Raw genomic sequence first — 25,056 nt, 5'->3', positions numbered from 1 at the left:
TCAGAGAAGTATTGCCGTGAATTGTGTTGGGATTTGAGGAGGCCATGCATGAGAGTCGCCCTTGGAAACTGAGATCTAGGCCCAGGCTGGCTTTCCACAGAGCACTGGGAATCTCAGCCCGGATATCACATGATTTTATTCTTAAAGACCTGGCAGCCACAGTTGAGAGTCAAAACACACATGGACCTCACATTTGTAGACCTCAATGGGCCTGGATTCATGTGTCCTTTTGGCCACTCTTTGGGAAGCCTTGTTTGTGAGAGTTCTCTAGAGCTTTTGTTGAAATGAGCTTGCTCACCATTGAATGGTTCCTGAAGGCATGGAAACCCACAGTGCCTCCAACTTCATCCTTTAAAAATGGCTAGCTGGATAAATACCATGAGATTTTTGAAATTCCCATGACCAGGTGGCACTGGAGAACCTTTGGATGTCCTGTTGCTGATCATGAGTGTACCAGACAGTGCCTTGATTGACTGGGTTTCATGAAAATGGTGTAAAACAGAGATGCCAGTAAGTTGGGGCCTGCTGAGTAGCGGGCCTAGAGCAGTGGTGTGCAGGTGTGTGATAGAACATCTGTGGTGGGGCCATGTGGATCTGCCATTGGCTTCCAAATGGCTTGTGACTGACATGGTGCAGCGAGCAGACCCTTCTATGTAAAGGCATCTTGTTATATGGAGAGGTTTCAGGGCAGTGTTCAGAATCAGGTTGCTATGGTCAAGGGGGCAAGCTCTGTGGGATAGAAGCCTGGCTGGTGCATTCTCCTAGGACCTTGACCCACCGCACGTGACAGAACTCCCTCCAGCACTGTGTCCCAGTTGAACTCCTTGCATTTCCTGAAGCAAATTCCAAACTCCCAGTGCAGCAGCAAGAAACACCACGAAAAGTGGAGGATGACCAAATGGCTTCAGAGTCCACACAGGGAGACACTTAGACCCCAGTGGCCACAGTTTACCTGCAAAGAGAGAATTCAGCACTTCTGCCTCATGTTCATTGGAAAATCAGAAACCGTGTCCTCCAGGTCACATAGATGCAGACCCAGCTTTGATGGTCTCACTACAGAGGAAGCTAAAGCTCCTGACAACAACATGTATTTCAAGTGCCCAACCTCAGAGGCAGTTTCTCACAAAGTCTTTAGGCCAGCAGAGCTCCATGTTTGTGGAGTGTTTACCCTGTCCCTTACTTATGGAACCTCCTCTACCACCTCCAAGGTTGTGAACTGCTGAGCATTTTCCATTCCACATACGTATTCACAGCTTTTCTAACTCTTCTCCTCAAATTGCGTCTTACTTGTTGCGAAGGTAATGTCAAGGCATTGTTCTGGATGAGAGTGGGAAGATTTTTGTGTAGCACATATTTGCCTACACATTGGATTCATTTTCCTATTTTCCGTTCGAAATACTGAATCCCTGACACTAACCCATACCCTACTGGATTCTGACTACGAATACTAATATGATGGAGAAAAATAACCCAAACAGAATAGAAATACAGGCAGTTCAGAGCAGGCATGGTGTATAGTTGGACTTGCCTTTAGCATTACAAAGGGTAGGTGTTATAAATCTTGTCCAATTTAATAGAAGTAGTTCTCCATGTGTTTTGAAAGTGAACAAATATGTGAATTCCTGTCTCCCTTTCTCTGCAGCCTATTCAGCAACATGTATTTTTACATGCGCATATAGAATCCTCCCTGCTATCCCACGTCCATTCTTGTGAGGTGGCTGACTTGGCAGATACAAATTGTGAGAAGAGATCACTCCTCCTAAACGCTGTTGGAACTGAAAATTCAACCTACGGGTGAGCTTCCTACTTGAACAACATGATACGTAAATCCATGTTCAGTAAAATAAATATTTTTGGATCTGTGGATGATATATATTTCATGATGAATTTCGATTGGCATATATATTTCTACTTTTTAATGCCTGTGTGTTCTGTGTGTATTTGTGTGTGTGTGTGTATATATATATATACACACACACACACACACACACACACACAATATACAAAAACTCTCCAGATTTTTCAAAATATGAAATATATGTGTCTTATTATACACTCCCTAAATTCATCCATGTTCATATATGTGGATTTATAATCAACTTTTCACAAGATTATGCTCAGAAATATTCATCCACCTGAAATACGTATTTGTTTCCTAGTGCTGAAAACTAACTTCAGAGAATGGTGCATAGAGATCCTAATATTTCTACAGGAACTGACCCAGTTTAACATCAATGCAAGTAGATTTCTATGGGACATGATGTGTATTTTGACGTTCATTTTTATTCAACACTGGTACATTACTATTTCTTCAGTTGATGCACATCATAGGATATGTATTTCATCCTCAAGTTCACAAATTTCTAGGCATTTGGTTCACTTTCAATCACTTCCTGCTTCAGAACACATGTATTCCTCCACGTTTCTTGACTGGTCTTTTCATGAGACTTCTTTCCAAACACATTCTTTTCCGTTTCCATAATCCCCATTGAAGCAAAACTCAAACCCCCTTCATGGTAAACCATAATCGTAATATCACCATTAGATGTATAACTGGTTGGAATGAATGGTTGTGTATCAATATTAGATTTCCTATATATTTTCAGATATCAATTCAATCCATTATTTAAATTGGAGCCAGTTATAATATTTATTCACAGAAGGGTCTATTCATGCATTATCTCTATATTCATAGACCCAGGGTACACCTATTTGTACCCCCAAAGGCTAATTTATATGTCTTCAACATATTACTCCCAGAAATGGTGGAAGAAATACTCATGTCACCTGATCTCCATATACATTTTATCACAGTGATATTCTGGACACAAAATGCAAAGGTCACACTTATGATTGTACCAAAGCCTCATTGGAAAGTGAGCATGGATTACCAAAATCATCCTTGTCCAGGTTGCCTAATGCTCTCAAATGTCAATCCTATTGGTGACTACACATTTGTTTCTTCCTAAGATGATTATTCAACCTCCACCCTGTTGAAAATGTCTAATCCTCTCACTCACTTTATGCTTTGCCTGATTTCCTAATGTCTCTATTGATATCTGCTTTCCTACATATTTCCTCCAGTTCATCATTGTGACTGGCTGACTCTTCACATGTGCTGACATTTACATTCACTCTCTAACCGACACCCTATTGCTAAAGAACTTTTTATCCAAATTTTATACTCATTCTTCTTCCTGAACCTACCAACTATCTTCCTTATCCTACCTACTATCCATTTTTGACTGGATGTTCTCTTCTGCATTCAATCATCCAAGGTACTAGGTCCTATGCCATTGTATATCGATTTATCTGAGACACCTGTGCAGAAAGTCATTCAAAGCTAAGTATCCCAATCAAGGGCCCAATGCCCTTCTGGCCTTCAAATCTTACTTGGATTTCTGTTTTCATACATATATTTCACCTCTATATTATTATAAATATCGCAGGTTCCCAATACCATTCGTCATCCAGCAGAGTGATTCCTAACCCGAATCGAACAGGTTCTTAACCCTAACCATACACTGTTCCCTCAATCTAACTTTACAGAAGAGCAGGGACAGAGTTGGTCTTACAATACAGGAATGTAGGGGATCTTCCACCTGCTGAGAACCTCAAAGGTCCATGCAGAAATGATCCCTGGAGAAGATGTAGGCCGCTATGAAGGACCTGAGAGAGCAGAAGTCATCTTCCATGGCAAACAACCTGGTCAGGATGAAGGGATGTGTCTGAATGAGCCTCTCTGTTCTTAATGTAGACACGATGGACCAAAGCAGGCCTGTGTGGAGAGCTGTTCCTTGGTGCCTATGGTTGATATTCCATTGTAACTTGTGAAAGTGTCACAGGAAGGAGGGGCAGCCTCCATCTCATGGGAGCCCTGGAAGCAACTGTTAGGACACAGTGGTTGCCAAGGCAGTGACCTCATTCAGTTCCTGAAGGAAGTGACCTCACCTCACTTCCTTGGTGATGGAACTCTCTGAACTTGGGATCCAGGAAGCCAGGCACCCAGAGCCAGTCCCAGTCCCAGTCCCAGTCCCAGTGGGCTCACTTGTTTGGATTTACCAAGGACAGAGTCAGTCTTTCTTGGTACCTACTGATGTGAGGATTGCCAAATGCCAGGAAAGCTCTGCAGAGGGGCCTTTCCTGAGAAAGCAGGTAGTGGCTCACCGCTGGCTCCTGACAGCTTCACAGAGTTGGCCAAGGAGGCCAGATGTGAGACAGGACAGGCCATTTCGGGGGAACATAGTATGGCCCACCAGTCAGACGACACTCCGGGTAGTCACAGGCCAACTTGGAAGAAGGAGGTGCCTTTGTGGGTGTGGGTGTGAGTTTGTGGTTTGGTCTCATGTTCTGAGAATAGGTAGGAAAGGCGGTTTGTTTGGTTTGGAGTGGACTGTTTCTAGTAAGTCTTTTGACGAGGCGAGTGTTTCTATGTTTGTGTATCCCACTGTGTCCCTGGTTGTAGACATTAGAAAAGAGAATGCATCAGTGGTCTAGTAGAAAGCTTCCCAGCATTCATCCTGCCCCATTTATGAATGGACTGCGGCTTGCCTTATGGATGGGCAACACCTACTATCATCCTAAGTTCCTGTTTTCTTCCTGAATCCTGGCCACTCTCCAGAATAGACTCATGGTTTTGTGTCCAAGATATGTACCACCTCCAAGCTCAGCGACATGGCCATGTACTGCATAGCTGAAAGGAATGGTGAGCATCTCAGAAAACTCAGCTATCAGTGTGACCAGTAAAGTCTCCCTGGAGAAACCCTGCTTTGGGCCTTTTGCTTACCTATGGTTCTGTTGCCCTGAATGTCAGGAAGGCCTTTTCCTCAGGGCACCCCTTTGTGAAGCCTGAAGAAAACAGTTTTCAAATGGAAATGAATGGGTATCACCTGTGGCTCTTTGCTTACTGGCTTTGCAAAGGGATGTGTCTGAATCAGCCTCTTGGCCCTGTGTGAGGCTGTGGCTTAGATTGTCAGCACCTGACGGATCCAAAGAGAGATCCCATGTGTGCATCCAAAGCCAAATTGGCACAAAAGCAGTCATTGTGGATGAAGTCTCTCGCCTTCCTCTGTAAGGTTCCTGACCTCCATCAAGTGAGAATAGGGATCCTTCTGGTCAAACGAGTTCTTCAAAGCCCTGCAGAGGCTAGCCCATAGGTGCTTGGGTTTTCTCATGACCCCAATTGACACACAGAATCTATACCCGGCAGTCAGTAGGCCTCCAATTGGAGAAGCGGAGCAGTATTAACGGCAGGCTTATTGGATCACTCCAGGTTCACAGGAAGGGTGTCCAGGCCACCCTGACATGAGGCAAATGAGGGGCAAGGGAGCTTATTGTGGACACTGTCTTGGGCTGTGCCCCTCATGGAAACCTCCAGCCAGAGGTTATGATGAGTGTCTATATGGAAGAAGATGAGGGCCATGTGTCAGTGTTTAGGTTTGAATTGTGGTCATTGGTGTGGCGGTGGGAAGAGATGACTGGGTCCACCTGGGCTTGAACTCTGGTGTGATTCCCATTGGAGACTGAGTTCTGGAACTGAGTTCAGAGAAGTATTGCCGTGAATTGTGTTGGGATTTGAGGAGGCCATGCATGAGAGTCGCCCTTGGAAACTGAGATCTAGGCCCAGGCTGGCTTTCCACAGAGCACTGGGAATCTCAGCCTGGATATCACATGATTTTATTCTTAAAGACCTGGCAGCCACAGTTGAGAGTCAAAACACACATGGACCTCACATTTGTAGACCTCAATGGGCCTGGATTCATGTGTCCTTTTGGCCACTCTTTGGGAAGCCTTGTTTGTGAGAGTTCTCTAGAGCTTTTGTTGAAATGAGCTTGCTCACCATTGAATGGTTCCTGAAGGCATGGAAACCCACAGTGCCTCCAACTTCATCCTTTAAAAATGGCTAGCTGGATAAATACCATGAGATTTTTGAAATTCCCATGACCAGGTGGCACTGGAGAACCTTTGGATGTCCTGTTGCTGATCATGAGTGTACCAGACAGTGCCTTGATTGACTGGGTTTCATGAAAATGGTGTAAAACAGAGATGCCAGTAAGTTGGGGCCTGCTGAGTAGCGGGCCTAGAGCAGTGGTGTGCAGGTGTGTGATAGAACATCTGTGGTGGGGCCATGTGGATCTGCCATTGGCTTCCAAATGGCTTGTGACTGACATGGTGCAGCGAGCAGACCCTTCTATGTAAAGGCATCTTGTTATATGGAGAGGTTTCAGGGCAGTGTTCAGAATCAGGTTGCTATGGTCAAGGGGGCAAGCTCTGTGGGATAGAAGCCTGGCTGGTGCATTCTCCTAGGACCTTGACCCACCGCACGTGACAGAACTCCCTCCAGCACTGTGTCCCAGTTGAACTCCTTGCATTTCCTGAAGCAAATTCCAAACTCCCAGTGCAGCAGCAAGAAACACCACGAAAAGTGGAGGATGACCAAATGGCTTCAGAGTCCACACAGGGAGACACTTAGACCCCAGTGGCCACAGTTTACCTGCAAAGAGAGAATTCAGCACTTCTGCCTCATGTTCATTGGAAAATCAGAATCCGTGTCCTCCAGGTCACATAGATGCAGACCCAGCTTTGATGGTCTCACTACAGAGGAAGCTAAAGCTCCTGACAACAACATGTATTTCAAGTGCCCAACCTCAGAGGCAGTTTCTCACAAAGTCTTTAGGCCAGCAGAGCTCCATGTTTGTGGAGTGTTTACCCTGTCCCTTACTTATGGAACCTCCTCTACCACCTCCAAGGTTGTGAACTGCTGAGCATTTTCCATTCCACATACGTATTCACAGCTTTTCTAACTCTTCTCCTCAAATTGCGTCTTACTTGTTGCGAAGGTAATGTCAAGGCATTGTTCTGGATGAGAGTGGGAAGATTTTTGTGTAGCACATATTTGCCTACACATTGGATTCATTTTCCTATTTTCCGTTCGAAATACTGAATCCCTGACACTAACCCATACCCTACTGGATTCTGACTACGAATACTAATATGATGGAGAAAAATAACCCAAACAGAATAGAAATACAGGCAGTTCAGAGCAGGCATGGTGTATAGTTGGACTTGCCTTTAGCATTACAAAGGGTAGGTGTTATAAATCTTGTCCAATTTAATAGAAGTAGTTCTCCATGTGTTTTGAAAGTGAACAAATATGTGAATTCCTGTCTCCCTTTCTCTGCAGCCTATTCAGCAACATGTATTTTTACATGCGCATATAGAATCCTCCCTGCTATCCCACGTCCATTCTTGTGAGGTGGCTGACTTGGCAGATACAAATTGTGAGAAGAGATCACTCCTCCTAAACGCTGTTGGAACTGAAAATTCAACCTACGGGTGAGCTTCCTACTTGAACAACATGATACGTAAATCCATGTTCAGTAAAATAAATATTTTTGGATCTGTGGATGATATATATTTCATGATGAATTTCGATTGGCATATATATTTCTACTTTTTAATGCCTGTGTGTTCTGTGTGTATTTGTGTGTGTGTGTGTATATATATATATACACACACACACACACACACACACACACAATATACAAAAACTCTCCAGATTTTTCAAAATATGAAATATATGTGTCTTATTATACACTCCCTAAATTCATCCATGTTCATATATGTGGATTTATAATCAACTTTTCACAAGATTATGCTCAGAAATATTCATCCACCTGAAATACGTATTTGTTTCCTAGTGCTGAAAACTAACTTCAGAGAATGGTGCATAGAGATCCTAATATTTCTACAGGAACTGACCCAGTTTAACATCAATGCAAGTAGATTTCTATGGGACATGATGTGTATTTTGACGTTCATTTTTATTCAACACTGGTACATTACTATTTCTTCAGTTGATGCACATCATAGGATATGTATTTCATCCTCAAGTTCACAAATTTCTAGGCATTTGGTTCACTTTCAATCACTTCCTGCTTCAGAACACATGTATTCCTCCACGTTTCTTGACTGGTCTTTTCATGAGACTTCTTTCCAAACACATTCTTTTCCGTTTCCATAATCCCCATTGAAGCAAAACTCAAACCCCCTTCATGGTAAACCATAATCGTAATATCACCATTAGATGTATAACTGGTTGGAATGAATGGTTGTGTATCAATATTAGATTTCCTATATATTTTCAGATATCAATTCAATCCATTATTTAAATTGGAGCCAGTTATAATATTTATTCACAGAAGGGTCTATTCATGCATTATCTCTATATTCATAGACCCAGGGTACACCTATTTGTACCCCCAAAGGCTAATTTATATGTCTTCAACATATTACTCCCAGAAATGGTGGAAGAAATACTCATGTCACCTGATCTCCATATACATTTTATCACAGTGATATTCTGGACACAAAATGCAAAGGTCACACTTATGATTGTACCAAAGCCTCATTGGAAAGTGAGCATGGATTACCAAAATCATCCTTGTCCAGGTTGCCTAATGCTCTCAAATGTCAATCCTATTGGTGACTACACATTTGTTTCTTCCTAAGATGATTATTCAACCTCCACCCTGTTGAAAATGTCTAATCCTCTCACTCACTTTATGCTTTGCCTGATTTCCTAATGTCTCTATTGATATCTGCTTTCCTACATATTTCCTCCAGTTCATCATTGTGACTGGCTGACTCTTCACATGTGCTGACATTTACATTCACTCTCTAACCGACACCCTATTGCTAAAGAACTTTTTATCCAAATTTTATACTCATTCTTCTTCCTGAACCTACCAACTATCTTCCTTATCCTACCTACTATCCATTTTTGACTGGATGTTCTCTTCTGCATTCAATCATCCAAGGTACTAGGTCCTATGCCATTGTATATCGATTTATCTGAGACACCTGTGCAGAAAGTCATTCAAAGCTAAGTATCCCAATCAAGGGCCCAATGCCCTTCTGGCCTTCAAATCTTACTTGGATTTCTGTTTTCATACATATATTTCACCTCTATATTATTATAAATATCGCAGGTTCCCAATACCATTCGTCATCCAGCAGAGTGATTCCTAACCCGAATCGAACAGGTTCTTAACCCTAACCATACACTGTTCCCTCAATCTAACTTTACAGAAGAGCAGGGACAGAGTTGGTCTTACAATACAGGAATGTAGGGGATCTTCCACCTGCTGAGAACCTCAAAGGTCCATGCAGAAATGATCCCTGGAGAAGATGTAGGCCGCTATGAAGGACCTGAGAGAGCAGAAGTCATCTTCCATGGCAAACAACCTGGTCAGGATGAAGGGATGTGTCTGAATGAGCCTCTCTGTTCTTAATGTAGACACGATGGACCAAAGCAGGCCTGTGTGGAGAGCTGTTCCTTGGTGCCTATGGTTGATATTCCATTGTAAGTTGTGAAAGTGTCACAGGAAGGAGGGGCAGCCTCCATCTCATGGGAGCCCTGGAAGCAACTGTTAGGACACAGTGGTTGCCAAGGCAGTGACCTCATTCAGTTCCTGAAGGAAGTGACCTCACCTCACTTCCTTGGTGATGGAACTCTCTGAACTTGGGATCCAGGAAGCCAGGCACCCAGAGCCAGTCCCAGTCCCAGTCCCAGTCCCAGTGGGCTCACTTGTTTGGATTTACCAAGGACAGAGTCAGTCTTTCTTGGTACCTACTGATGTGAGGATTGCCAAATGCCAGGAAAGCTCTGCAGAGGGGCCTTTCCTGAGAAAGCAGGTAGTGGCTCACCGCTGGCTCCTGACAGCTTCACAGAGTTGGCCAAGGAGGCCAGATGTGAGACAGGACAGGCCATTTCGGGGGAACATAGTATGGCCCACCAGTCAGACGACACTCCGGGTAGTCACAGGCCAACTTGGAAGAAGGAGGTGCCTTTGTGGGTGTGGGTGTGAGTTTGTGGTTTGGTCTCATGTTCTGAGAATAGGTAGGAAAGGCGGTTTGTTTGGTTTGGAGTGGACTGTTTCTAGTAAGTCTTTTGACGAGGCGAGTGTTTCTATGTTTGTGTATCCCACTGTGTCCCTGGTTGTAGACATTAGAAAAGAGAATGCATCAGTGGTCTAGTAGAAAGCTTCCCAGCATTCATCCTGCCCCATTTATGAATGGACTGCGGCTTGCCTTATGGATGGGCAACACCTACTATCATCCTAAGTTCCTGTTTTCTTCCTGAATCCTGGCCACTCTCCAGAATAGACTCATGGTTTTGTGTCCAAGATATGTACCACCTCCAAGCTCAGCACATGGCCATGTACTGCATAGCTGAAAGGAATGGTGAGCATCTCAGAAAACTCAGCTATCAGTGTGACCAGTAAAGTCTCCCTGGAGAAACCCTGCTTTGGGCCTTTTGCTTACCTATGGTTCTGTTGCCCTGAATGTCAGGAAGGCCTTTTCCTCAGGGCACCCCTTTGTGAAGCCTGAAGAAAACAGTTTTCAAATGGAAATGAATGGGTATCACCTGTGGCTCTTTGCTTACTGGCTTTGCAAAGGGATGTGTCTGAATCAGCCTCTTGGCCCTGTGTGAGGCTGTGGCTTAGATTGTCAGCACCTGACGGATCCAAAGAGAGATCCCATGTGTGCATCCAAAGCCAAATTGGCACAAAAGCAGTCATTGTGGATGAAGTCTCTCGCCTTCCTCTGTAAGGTTCCTGACCTCCATCAAGTGAGAATAGGGATCCTTCGGGTCAAACGAGTTCTTCAAAGCCCTGCAGAGGCTAGCCCATAGGTGCTTGGGTTTTCTCATGACCCCAATTGACACACAGAATCTATACCCGGCAGTCAGTAGGCCTCCAATTGGAGAAGCGGAGCAGTATTAACGGCAGGCTTATTGGATCACTCCAGGTTCACAGGAAGGGTGTCCAGGCCACCCTGACATGAGGCAAATGAGGGGCAAGGGAGCTTATTGTGGACACTGTCTTGGGCTGTGCCCCTCATGGAAACCTCCAGCCAGAGGTTATGATGAGTGTCTATATGGAAGAAGATGAGGGCCATGTGTCAGTGTTTAGGTTTGAATTGTGGTCATTGGTGTGGCGGTGGGAAGAGATGACTGGGTCCACCTGGGCTTGAACTCTGGTGTGATTCCCATTGGAGACTGAGTTCTGGAACTGAGTTCAGAGAAGTATTGCCGTGAATTGTGTTGGGATTTGAGGAGGCCATGCATGAGAGTCGCCCTTGGAAACTGAGATCTAGGCCCAGGCTGGCTTTCCACAGAGCACTGGGAATCTCAGCCTGGATATCACATGATTTTATTCTTAAAGACCTGGCAGCCACAGTTGAGAGTCAAAACACACATGGACCTCACATTTGTAGACCTCAATGGGCCTGGATTCATGTGTCCTTTTGGCCACTCTTTGGGAAGCCTTGTTTGTGAGAGTTCTCTAGAGCTTTTGTTGAAATGAGCTTGCTCACCATTGAATGGTTCCTGAAGGCATGGAAACCCACAGTGCCTCCAACTTCATCCTTTAAAAATGGCTAGCTGGATAAATACCATGAGATTTTTGAAATTCCCATGACCAGGTGGCACTGGAGAACCTTTGGATGTCCTGTTGCTGATCATGAGTGTACCAGACAGTGCCTTGATTGACTGGGTTTCATGAAAATGGTGTAAAACAGAGATGCCAGTAAGTTGGGGCCTGCTGAGTAGCGGGCCTAGAGCAGTGGTGTGCAGGTGTGTGATAGAACATCTGTGGTGGGGCCATGTGGATCTGCCATTGGCTTCCAAATGGCTTGTGACTGACATGGTGCAGCGAGCAGACCCTTCTATGTAAAGGCATCTTGTTATATGGAGAGGTTTCAGGGCAGTGTTCAGAATCAGGTTGCTATGGTCAAGGGGGCAAGCTCTGTGGGATAGAAGCCTGGCTGGTGCATTCTCCTAGGACCTTGACCCACCGCACGTGACAGAACTCCCTCCAGCACTGTGTCCCAGTTGAACTCCTTGCATTTCCTGAAGCAAATTCCAAACTCCCAGTGCAGCAGCAAGAAACACCACGAAAAGTGGAGGATGACCAAATGGCTTCAGAGTCCACACAGGGAGACACTTAGACCCCAGTGGCCACAGTTTACCTGCAAAGAGAGAATTCAGCACTTCTGCCTCATGTTCATTGGAAAATCAGAATCCGTGTCCTCCAGGTCACATAGATGCAGACCCAGCTTTGATGGTCTCACTACAGAGGAAGCTAAAGCTCCTGACAACAACATGTATTTCAAGTGCCCAACCTCAGAGGCAGTTTCTCACAAAGTCTTTAGGCCAGCAGAGCTCCATGTTTGTGGAGTGTTTACCCTGTCCCTTACTTATGGAACCTCCTCTACCACCTCCAAGGTTGTGAACTGCTGAGCATTTTCCATTCCACATACGTATTCACAGCTTTTCTAACTCTTCTCCTCAAATTGCGTCTTACTTGTTGCGAAGGTAATGTCAAGGCATTGTTCTGGATGAGAGTGGGAAGATTTTTGTGTAGCACATATTTGCCTACACATTGGATTCATTTTCCTATTTTCCGTTCGAAATACTGAATCCCTGACACTAACCCATACCCTACTGGATTCTGACTACGAATACTAATATGATGGAGAAAAATAACCCAAACAGAATAGAAATACAGGCAGTTCAGAGCAGGCATGGTGTATAGTTGGACTTGCCTTTAGCATTACAAAGGGTAGGTGTTATAAATCTTGTCCAATTTAATAGAAGTAGTTCTCCATGTGTTTTGAAAGTGAACAAATATGTGAATTCCTGTCTCCCTTTCTCTGCAGCCTATTCAGCAACATGTATTTTTACATGCGCATATAGAATCCTCCCTGCTATCCCACGTCCATTCTTGTGAGGTGGCTGACTTGGCAGATACAAATTGTGAGAAGAGATCACTCCTCCTAAACGCTGTTGGAACTGAAAATTCAACCTACGGGTGAGCTTCCTACTTGAACAACATGATACGTAAATCCATGTTCAGTAAAATAAATATTTTTGGATCTGTGGATGATATATATTTCATGATGAATTTCGATTGGCATATATATTTCTACTTTTTAATGCCTGTGTGTTCTGTGTGTATTTGTGTGTGTGTGTGTATATATATATATACACACACACACACACACACACACACACACAATATACAAAAACTCTCCAGATTTTTCAAAATATGAAATATATGTGTCTTATTATACACTCCCTAAATTCATCCATGTTCATATATGTGGATTTATAATCAACTTTTCACAAGATTATGCTCAGAAATATTCATCCACCTGAAATACGTATTTGTTTCCTAGTGCTGAAACTATCTTTAGAGAATGGTGCATAGAGATCCTAATATTTCTACAGGAACTGACCCAGTTTAACATCAATGCAAGTAGATTCCTATGGGACATGATGTGTATTTTGACGTTCATTTTTATTCAACACTGGTACATTACTATTTCTTCAGTTGATGCACATCATAGGATATGTATTTCATCCTCAAGTTCACAAATTTCTAGGCATTTGGTTCACTTTCAATCACTTCCTGCTTCAGAACACATGCATTCCTCCACGTTTCTTGACTGGTCTTTTCATGAGACTTCTTTCCATACACATTCTTTTCCGTTTCCATAATCCCCATTGAAGCAAAACTCAAACCCCCTTCATGGTAAACCATAACCCTAATATCACCATTAGACGTATAACTGGTTGGAATGAATGGTTGTGTATCAATATTAGATTTCCTATATATTTTCAGATATCAATTCAATCCATTATTTAAATTGGAGCCAGTTATAATATTTATTCACAGAAGGGTCTATTCATGCATTATCTCTATATTCATAGACCCAGGGTACACCTATTTGTACCCCCAAAGGCTAATTTATATGTCTTCAACATATTACTCCCAGAAATGGTGGAAGAAATACTCATGTCACCTGATCTCCATATACATTTTATCACAGTGATATTCTGGACACAAAATGCAAAGGTCACACTTATGATTGTACCAAAGCCTCATTGGAAAGTGAGCATGGATTACTAAAAACATCCTTGTCCAGGTTGCCTAATGCTCTCAAATGTCAATCCTATTGGTGACTACACATTTGTTTCTTCCTAAGATGATATATTCAACCTCCACCCTGTTGAAAATGTCTAATCCTCTCACTCACTTTATGCTTTGCCTGATTTCCTAATGTCTCTATTGATATCTGCTTTCCTACATATGTCCCCCAGTTCATCATTGTGACTGGCTGACTCTTCACATGTGCTGACATTTACATTCACTCTCTAACCGACACCCTATTGCTAAAGAACTTTTGGTCCAAATTTTATACTCACTCTTCTTCCTAAACCTACCAACTATCTTCCTAATCCTACCTACTATCCCTTTTTGACTGGATGTTCTCTTCTGCATTCAATCATCCAAGGTACAAGGTCCTATGCCATTGTATATCGATTTATCTGAGACACCTGTGCAGAAAGTCATTCAAAGCTAAGTATCCCAATCAAGGGCCCAATGCCCTTCTGGCCTTCAAATCTGACTTGGATTTCTGTTTTCATACATACATTTCACCTCTATATTATTATAAATATCTCAGGTTCCCAATACCATTCATCATCCAGCAGAGTGTTTCCTAACCCAAATCGAACAGGTTCTTAACCCTAACCATACACTGTTCCCTCAATCTAACTTTACAGAAGAGCAGGGACAGAGTTGGTCTTACAATACAGGAATGTAGGGGATCTTCCACCTGCTGAGAACCTCAAAGGTCCATGCAGAAATGATCCCTGGAGAAGATGTAGGCCGCTATGAAGGACCTGAGAGAGCAGAAGTCATCTTCCATGGCAAACAACCTGGTCAGGATGAAGGGATGTGTCTGAATGAGCCTCTCTGTTCTTAATGTAGACACGATGGACCAAAGCAGGCCTGTGTGGAGAGCTGTTCCTTGGTGCCTATGGTTGATATTCCATTGTAAGTTGTGAAAGTGTCACAGGAAGGAGGGGCAGCCTCCATCTCATGGGAGCCCTGGAAGCAACTGTTAGGACACAGTGGTTGCCAAGGCAGTGACCTCATTCAGTTCCTGAAGGAAGTGACCTCACCTCACTTCCTTGGTGATGGAACTCTCTGAACTTGGGATCCAGGAAGCCAGGCACCCAGAGCCAGTCCCAGTCCCAGTCCCAGTCCCAGTGGGCTCACTTGTTTGGATTTACCAAGGACAGAGTCAGTCTTTCTTGGTACCTACTGATGTGAGGATTGCCAAATGCCAGGAAAGCTCTGCAGAGGGGCCTTTCCTGAGAAAGCAGGTAGTGGCTCACCGCTGGCTCCTGACAGCTTCACAGAGTTGGCCAAGGAGGCCAGATGTGAGACAGGACAGGCCATTTCGGGGGAACATAGTATGGCCCACCAGTCAGACGACACTCCGGGTAGTCACAGGCCAACTTGGAAGAAGGAGGTGCCTTTGTGGGTGTGGGTGTGAGTTTGTGGTTTGGTCTCATGTTCTGAGAATAGGTAGGAAAGGCGGTTTGTTTGGTTTGGAGTGGACTGTTTCTAGTAAGTCTTTTGACGAGGCGAGTGTTTCTATGTTTGTGTATCCCACTGTGTCCCTGGTTGTGGACATTAGAAAAGAGAATGCATCAATGGATGTGTCCTGTCTAGTAGAAAGCTTCCCAGCATTCATCCTGCCCCATTTATGAATGGACTGCGGCTTGCCTTATGGATGGGCAACACCTACTATCTTCCTAAGTTCCTGTTTTCTTCCTGAATCCTGGCCACTCTCCAGAATAGGCTCATGGTTTTGTGTCCAAGATAGGTACCACCTCCAAGCTCGGTGACATGGCCATGTACTGGATAGCTGAAAGGAATGGTGAGCATCTCAGAAAACTGAGCTATCAGTGTGACCAGTAAAGTCTCCCTGGAGAAACCCTGCTTTGGGCCTTTTGCTTACCTATTGTTCTGTTGCCCTGAATGTCAGGAAGGCCTTTGCCTCAGGGCACCCCTTTGTGAAGCCTGAAGAAAACAGTTTTCAAGTGGAAATGAATGGGCATCACCTGTGGCTCTTTGCTTACTGGCTTTGCAAAGGGATGTGTCTGAATCAGCCTCTTGGCCCTGTGTGAGGCTGTGGCTTAGATTGTCAGCACCTGACGGATCCTAAGAGAGATCCCATGTGTGCATCCAAAGCCAAATTGGCACAAAAGCAGTCATTGTGGATGAAGTCTCTCGCCTTCCTCTGTAAGGTTCCTGACCTCCATCAAGTGAGAATAGGGATCCTTCGGGTCAAACGAGTTCTTCAAAGCCCTGCAGAGGCTAGCCCATAGGTGCTTGGGTTTTCTCATGACCCCAATTGACACACAGAATCTATACCCGGCAGTCAGTAGGCCTCCAATTGGAGAAGCGGAGCAGTATTAACGGCAGGCCTATTGGATCACTCCAGGTTCACAGGAAGGGTGTCCAGGCCACCCTGACATGAGGCAAATGAGGTGCAAGGGAGCTTATTGTGGACACTGTCTTGGGCTGTGCCCCTCATGGAAACCTCCAGCCAGAGGTTATGATGAGTGTCTATATGGAAGAAGATGAGGGCCATGTGTCAGTGTTTAGGTTTGAATTGTGGTCATTGGTGTGGCGGTGGGAAGAGATGACTGGGTCCACCTGGGCTTGAACTCTGGTGTGATTCCCATTGGAGACTGAGTTCTGGAACTGAGTTCAGAGAAGTATTGCCGTGAATTGTGTTGGGATTTGAGGAGGCCATGCATGAGAGTCGCCCTTGGAAACTGAGATCTAGGCCCAGGCTGGCTTTCCACAGAGCACTGGGAATCTCAGCCCGGATATCACATGATTTTATTCTTAAAGACCTGGCAGCCACAGTTGAGAGTCAAAACACACATGGACCTCACATTTGTAGACCTCAATGGGCCTGGATTCATGTGTCCTTTTGGCCACTCTTTGGGAAGCCTTGTTTGTGAGAGTTCTCTAGAGCTTTTGTTGAAATGAGCTTGCTCACCATTGAATGGTTCCTGAAGGCATGGAAACCCACAGTGCCTCCAACTTCATCCTTTAAAAATGGCTAGCTGGATAAATACCATGAGATTTTTGAAATTCCCATGACCAGGTGGCACTGGAGAACCTTTGGATGTCCTGTTGCTGATCATGAGTGTACCAGACAGTGCCTTGATTGACTGGGTTTCATGAAAATGGTGTAAAACAGAGATGCCAGTAAGTTGGGGCCTGCTGAGTAGCGGGCCTAGAGCAGTGGTGTGCAGGTGTGTGATAGAACATCTGTGGTGGGGCCATGTGGATCTGCCATTGGCTTCCAAATGGCTTGTGACTGACATGGTGCAGCGAGCAGACCCTTCTATGTAAAGGCATCTTGTTATATGGAGAGGTTTCAGGGCAGTGTTCAGAATCAGGTTGCTATGGTCAAGGGGGCAATCTCTGTGGGATAGAAGCCTGGCTGGTGCATTCTCCTAGGACCTTGACCCACCGCACGTGACAGAACTCCCTCCAGCACTGTGTCCCAGTTGAACTCCTTGCATTTCCTGAAGCAAATTCCAAACTCCCAGTGCAGCAGCAAGAAACACCACGAAAAGTGGAGGATGACCAAATGGCTTCAGAGTCCACACAGGGAGACACTTAGACCCCAGTGGCCACAGTTTACCTGCAAAGAGAGAATTCAGCACTTCTGCCTCATGTTCATTGGAAAATCAGAAACCGTGTCCTCCAGGTCACATAGATGCAGACCCAGCTTTGATGGTCTCACTACAGAGGAAGCTAAAGCTCCTGACAACAACATGTATTTCAAGTGCCCAACCTCAGAGGCAGTTTCTCACAAAGTCTTTAGGCCAGCAGAGCTCCATGTTTGTGGAGTGTTTACCCTGTCCCTTACTTATGGAACCTCCTCTACCACCTCCAAGGTTGTGAACTGCTGAGCATTTTCCATTCCACATACGTATTCACAGCTTTTCTAACTCTTCTCCTCAAATTGCGTCTTACTTGTTGCGAAGGTAATGTCAAGGCATTGTTCTGGATGAGAGTGGGAAGATTTTTGTGTAGCACATATTTGCCTACACATTGGATTCATTTTCCTATTTTCCGTTCGAAATACTGAATCCCTGACACTAACCCATACCCTACTGGATTCTGACTACGAATACTAATATGATGGAGAAAAATAACCCAAACAGAATAGAAATACAGGCAGTTCAGAGCAGGCATGGTGTATAGTTGGAATTGCCTTTAGCATTACAAAGGGTAGGTGTTATAAATCTTGTCCAATTTAATAGAAGTAGTTCTCCATGTGTTTTGAAAGTGAACAAATATGTGAATTCCTGTCTCCCTTTCTCTGCAGCCTATTCAGCAACATGTATTTTTACATGCGCATATAGAATCCTCCCTGCTATCCCACGTCCATTCTTGTGAGGTGGCTGACTTGGCAGATACAAATTGTGAGAAGAGATCACTCCTCCTAAACGCTGTTGGAACTGAAAATTCAACCTACGGGTGAGCTTCCTACTTGAACAACATGATACGTAAATCCATGTTCAGTAAAATAAATATTTTTGGATCTGTGGATGATATATATTTCATGATGAATTTCGATTGGCATATATATTTCTACTTTTTAATGCCTGTGTGTTCTGTGTGTATTTGTGTGTGTGTGTATATATATATACACACACACACACACAGACACACACACAATATGCACAAACTCTCCAGATTTTTCAAAATATGAAATATATGTGTCTTATTATACACTCCCTAAATTCATCCATGTTCATATATGTGGATTTATAATCAACTTTTCACAAGATTATGCTCAGAAATATTCATCCACCTGAAATACGTATTTGTTTCCTAGTGCTGAAACTATCTTTAGAGAATGGTGCATAGAGATCCTAATATTTCTACAGGAACTGACCCAGTTTAACATCAATGCAAGTAGATTCCTATGGGACATGATGTGTATTTTGACGTTCATTTTTATTCAACACTGGTACATTACTATTTCTTCAGTTGATGCACATCATAGGATATGTATTTCATCCTCAAGTTCACAAATTTCTAGGCATTTGGTTCACTTTCAATCACTTCCTGCTTCAGAACACATGCATTCCTCCACGTTTCTTGACTGGTCTTTTCATGAGACTTCTTTCCATACACATTCTTTTCCGTTTCCATAATCCCCATTGAAGCAAAACTCAAACCCCCTTCATGGTAAACCATAACCCTAATATCACCATTAGACGTATAACTGGTTGGAATGAATGGTTGTGTATCAATATTAGATTTCCTATATATTTTCAGATATCAATTCAATCCATTATTTAAATTGGAGCCAGTTATAATATTTATTCACAGAAGGGTCTATTCATGCATTATCTCTATATTCATAGACCCAGGGTACACCTATTTGTACCCCCAAAGGCTAATTTATATGTCTTCAACATATTACTCCCAGAAATGGTGGAAGAAATACTCATGTCACCTGATCTCCATATACATTTTATCACAGTGATATTCTGGACACAAAATGCAAAGGTCACACTTATGATTGTACCAAAGCCTCATTGGAAAGTGAGCATGGATTACTAAAAACATCCTTGTCCAGGTTGCCTAATGCTCTCAAATGTCAATCCTATTGGTGACTACACATTTGTTTCTTCCTAAGATGATATATTCAACCTCCACCCTGTTGAAAATGTCTAATCCTCTCACTCACTTTATGCTTTGCCTGATTTCCTAATGTCTCTATTGATATCTGCTTTCCTACATATGTCCCCCAGTTCATCATTGTGACTGGCTGACTCTTCACATGTGCTGACATTTACATTCACTCTCTAACCGACACCCTATTGCTAAAGAACTTTTGGTCCAAATTTTATACTCACTCTTCTTCCTAAACCTACCAACTATCTTCCTAATCCTACCTACTATCCCTTTTTGACTGGATGTTCTCTTCTGCATTCAATCATCCAAGGTACAAGGTCCTATGCCATTGTATATCGATTTATCTGAGACACCTATGCAGAAAGTCATTCAAAGCTAAGTATCCCAATCAAGGGCCCAATGCCCTTCTGGCCTTCAAATCTGACTTGGATTTCTGTTTTCATACATACATTTCACCTCTATATTATTATAAATATCTCAGGTTCCCAATACCATTCATCATCCAGCAGAGTGTTTCCTAACCCAAATCGAACAGGTTCTTAACCCTAACCATACACTGTTCCCTCAATCTAACTTTACAGAAGAGCAGGGACAGAGTTGGTCTTACAATACAGGAATGTAGGGGATCTTCCACCTGCTGAGAACCTCAAAGGTCCATGCAGAAATGATCCCTGGAGAAGATGTAGGCCGCTATGAAGGACCTGAGAGAGCAGAAGTCATCTTCCATGGCAAACAACCTGGTCAGGATGAAGGGATGTGTCTGAATGAGCCTCTCTGTTCTTAATGTAGACACGATGGACCAAAGCAGGCCTGTGTGGAGAGCTGTTCCTTGGTGCCTATGGTTGATATTCCATTGTAACTTGTGAAAGTGTCACAGGAAGGAGGGGCAGCCTCCATCTCATGGGAGCCCTGGAAGCAACTGTTAGGACACAGTGGTTGCCAAGGCAGTGACCTCATTCAGTTCCTGAAGGAAGTGACCTCACCTCACTTCCTTGGTGATGGAACTCTCTGAACTTGGGATCCAGGAAGCCAGGCACCCAGAGCCAGTCCCAGTCCCAGTCCCAGTCCCAGTGGGCTCACTTGTTTGGATTTACCAAGGACAGAGTCAGTCTTTCTTGGTACCTACTGATGTGAGGATTGCCAAATGCCAGGAAAGCTCTGCAGAGGGGCCTTTCCTGAGAAAGCAGGTAGTGGCTCACCGCTGGCTCCTGACAGCTTCAGAGAGTTGGCCAAGGAGGCCAGATGTGAGACAGGACAGGCCATTTCGGGGGAACATAGTATGGCCCACCAGTCAGACGACACTCCGGGTAGTCACAGGCCAACTTGGAAGAAGGAGGTGCCTTTGTGGGTGTGGGTGTGAGTTTGTGGTTTGGTCTCATGTTCTGAGAATAGGTAGGAAAGGCGGTTTGTTTGGTTTGGAGTGGACTGTTTCTAGTAAGTCTTTTGACGAGGCGAGTGTTTCTATGTTTGTGTATCCCACTGTGTCCCTGGTTGTGGACATTAGAAAAGAGAATGCATCAATGGATGTGTCCTGTCTAGTAGAAAGCTTCCCAGCATTCATCCTGCCCCATTTATGAATGGACTGCGGCTTGCCTTATGGATGGGCAACACCTACTATCTTCCTAAGTTCCTGTTTTCTTCCTGAATCCTGGCCACTCTCCAGAATAGGCTCATGGTTTTGTGTCCAAGATAGGTACCACCTCCAAGCTCGGTGACATGGCCATGTACTGGATAGCTGAAAGGAATGGTGAGCATCTCAGAAAACTGAGCTATCAGTGTGACCAGTAAAGTCTCCCTGGAGAAACCCTGCTTTGGGCCTTTTGCTTACCTATTGTTCTGTTGCCCTGAATGTCAGGAAGGCCTTTGCCTCAGGGCACCCCTTTGTGAAGCCTGAAGAAAACAGTTTTCAAGTGGAAATGAATGGGCATCACCTGTGGCTCTTTGCTTACTGGCTTTGCAAAGGGATGTGTCTGAATCAGCCTCTTGGCCCTGTGTGAGGCTGTGGCTTAGATTGTCAGCACCTGACGGATCCTAAGAGAGATCCCATGTGTGCATCCAAAGCCAAATTGGCACAAAAGCAGTCATTGTGGATGAAGTCTCTCGCCTTCCTCTGTAAGGTTCCTGACCTCCATCAAGTGAGAATAGGGATCCTTCGGGTCAAACGAGTTCTTCAAAGCCCTGCAGAGGCTAGCCCATAGGTGCTTGGGTTTTCTCATGACCCCAATTGACACACAGAATCTATACCCGGCAGTCAGTAGGCCTCCAATTGGAGAAGCGGAGCAGTATTAACGGCAGGCCTATTGGATCACTCCAGGTTCACAGGAAGGGTGTCCAGGCCACCCTGACATGAGGCAAATGAGGTGCAAGGGAGCTTATTGTGGACACTGTCTTGGGCTGTGCCCCTCATGGAAACCTCCAGCCAGAGGTTATGATGAGTGTCTATATGGAAGAAGATGAGGGCCATGTGTCAGTGTTTAGGTTTGAATTGTGGTCATTGGTGTGGCGGTGGGAAGAGATGACTGGGTCCACCTGGGCTTGAACTCTGGTGTGATTCCCATTGGAGACTGAGTTCTGGAACTGAGTTCAGAGAAGTATTGCCGTGAATTGTGTTGGGATTTGAGGAGGCCATGCATGAGAGTCGCCCTTGGAAACTGAGATCTAGGCCCAGGCTGGCTTTCCACAGAGCACTGGGAATCTCAGCCCGGATATCACATGATTTTATTCTTAAAGACCTGGCAGCCACAGTTGAGAGTCAAAACACACATGGACCTCACATTTGTAGACCTCAATGGGCCTGGATTCATGTGTCCTTTTGGCCACTCTTTGGGAAGCCTTGTTTGTGAGAGTTCTCTAGAGCTTTTGTTGAAATGAGCTTGCTCACCATTGAATGGTTCCTGAAGGCATGGAAACCCACAGTGCCTCCAACTTCATCCTTTAAAAATGGCTAGCTGGATAAATACCATGAGATTTTTGAAATTCCCATGACCAGGTGGCACTGGAGAACCTTTGGATGTCCTGTTGCTGATCATGAGTGTACCAGACAGTGCCTTGATTGACTGGGTTTCATGAAAATGGTGTAAAACAGAGATGCCAGTAAGTTGGGGCCTGCTGAGTAGCGGGCCTAGAGCAGTGGTGTGCAGGTGTGTGATAGAACATCTGTGGTGGGGCCATGTGGATCTGCCATTGGCTTCCAAATGGCTTGTGACTGACATGGTGCAGCGAGCAGACCCTTCTATGTAAAGGCATCTTGTTATATGGAGAGGTTTCAGGGCAGTGTTCAGAATCAGGTTGCTATGGTCAAGGGGGCAATCTCTGTGGGATAGAAGCCTGGCTGGTGCATTCTCCTAGGACCTTGACCCACCGCACGTGACAGAACTCCCTCCAGCACTGTGTCCCAGTTGAACTCCTTGCATTTCCTGAAGCAAATTCCAAACTCCCAGTGCAGCAGCAAGAAACACCACGAAAAGTGGAGGATGACCAAATGGCTTCAGAGTCCACACAGGGAGACACTTAGACCCCAGTGGCCACAGTTTACCTGCAAAGAGAGAATTCAGCACTTCTGCCTCATGTTCATTGGAAAATCAGAAACCGTGTCCTCCAGGTCACATAGATGCAGACCCAGCTTTGATGGTCTCACTACAGAGGAAGCTAAAGCTCCTGACAACAACATGTATTTCAAGTGCCCAACCTCAGAGGCAGTTTCTCACAAAGTCTTTAGGCCAGCAGAGCTCCATGTTTGTGGAGTGTTTACCCTGTCCCTTACTTATGGAACCTCCTCTACCACCTCCAAGGTTGTGAACTGCTGAGCATTTTCCATTCCACATACGTATTCACAGCTTTTCTAACTCTTCTCCTCAAATTGCGTCTTACTTGTTGCGAAGGTAATGTCAAGGCATTGTTCTGGATGAGAGTGGGAAGATTTTTGTGTAGCACATATTTGCCTACACATTGGATTCATTTTCCTATTTTCCGTTCGAAATACTGAATCCCTGACACTAACCCATACCCTACTGGATTCTGACTACGAATACTAATATGATGGAGAAAAATAACCCAAACAGAATAGAAATACAGGCAGTTCAGAGCAGGCATGGTGTATAGTTGGAATTGCCTTTAGCATTACAAAGGGTAGGTGTTATAAATCTTGTCCAATTTAATAGAAGTAGTTCTCCATGTGTTTTGAAAGTGAACAAATATGTGAATTCCTGTCTCCCTTTCTCTGCAGCCTATTCAGCAACATGTATTTTTACATGCGCATATAGAATCCTCCCTGCTATCCCACGTCCATTCTTGTGAGGTGGCTGACTTGGCAGATACAAATTGTGAGAAGAGATCACTCCTCCTAAACGCTGTTGGAACTGAAAATTCAACCTACGGGTGAGCTTCCTACTTGAACAACATGATACGTAAATCCATGTTCAGTAAAATAAATATTTTTGGATCTGTGGATGATATATATTTCATGATGAATTTCGATTGGCATATATATTTCTACTTTTTAATGCCTGTGTGTTCTGTGTGTATTTGTGTGTGTGTGTATATATATATACACACACACACACACAGACACACACACAATATGCACAAACTCTCCAGATTTTTCAAAATATGAAATATATGTGTCTTATTATACACTCCCTAAATTCATCCATGTTCATATATGTGGATTTATAATCAACTTTTCACAAGATTATGCTCAGAAATATTCATCCACCTGAAATACGTATTTGTTTCCTAGTGCTGAAACTATCTTTAGAGAATGGTGCATAGAGATCCTAATATTTCTACAGGAACTGACCCAGTTTAACATCAATGCAAGTAGATTCCTATGGGACATGATGTGTATTTTGACGTTCATTTTTATTCAACACTGGTACATTACTATTTCTTCAGTTGATGCACATCATAGGATATGTATTTCATCCTCAAGTTCACAAATTTCTAGGCATTTGGTTCACTTTCAATCACTTCCTGCTTCAGAACACATGCATTCCTCCACGTTTCTTGACTGGTCTTTTCATGAGACTTCTTTCCATACACATTCTTTTCCGTTTCCATAATCCCCATTGAAGCAAAACTCAAACCCCCTTCATGGTAAACCATAACCCTAATATCACCATTAGACGTATAACTGGTTGGAATGAATGGTTGTGTATCAATATTAGATTTCCTATATATTTTCAGATATCAATTCAATCCATTATTTAAATTGGAGCCAGTTATAATATTTATTCACAGAAGGGTCTATTCATGCATTATCTCTATATTCATAGACCCAGGGTACACCTATTTGTACCCCCAAAGGCTAATTTATATGTCTTCAACATATTACTCCCAGAAATGGTGGAAGAAATACTCATGTCACCTGATCTCCATATACATTTTATCACAGTGATATTCTGGACACAAAATGCAAAGGTCACACTTATGATTGTACCAAAGCCTCATTGGAAAGTGA

This window comes from Spermophilus citellus, assembly GCF_964194105.1.
Source record: "Spermophilus citellus genome assembly, chromosome: 12".
Lineage (NCBI taxonomy): Eukaryota > Metazoa > Chordata > Mammalia > Rodentia > Sciuridae > Spermophilus > Spermophilus citellus.
Note: the sequence above shows the minus strand (reverse complement) of the source record.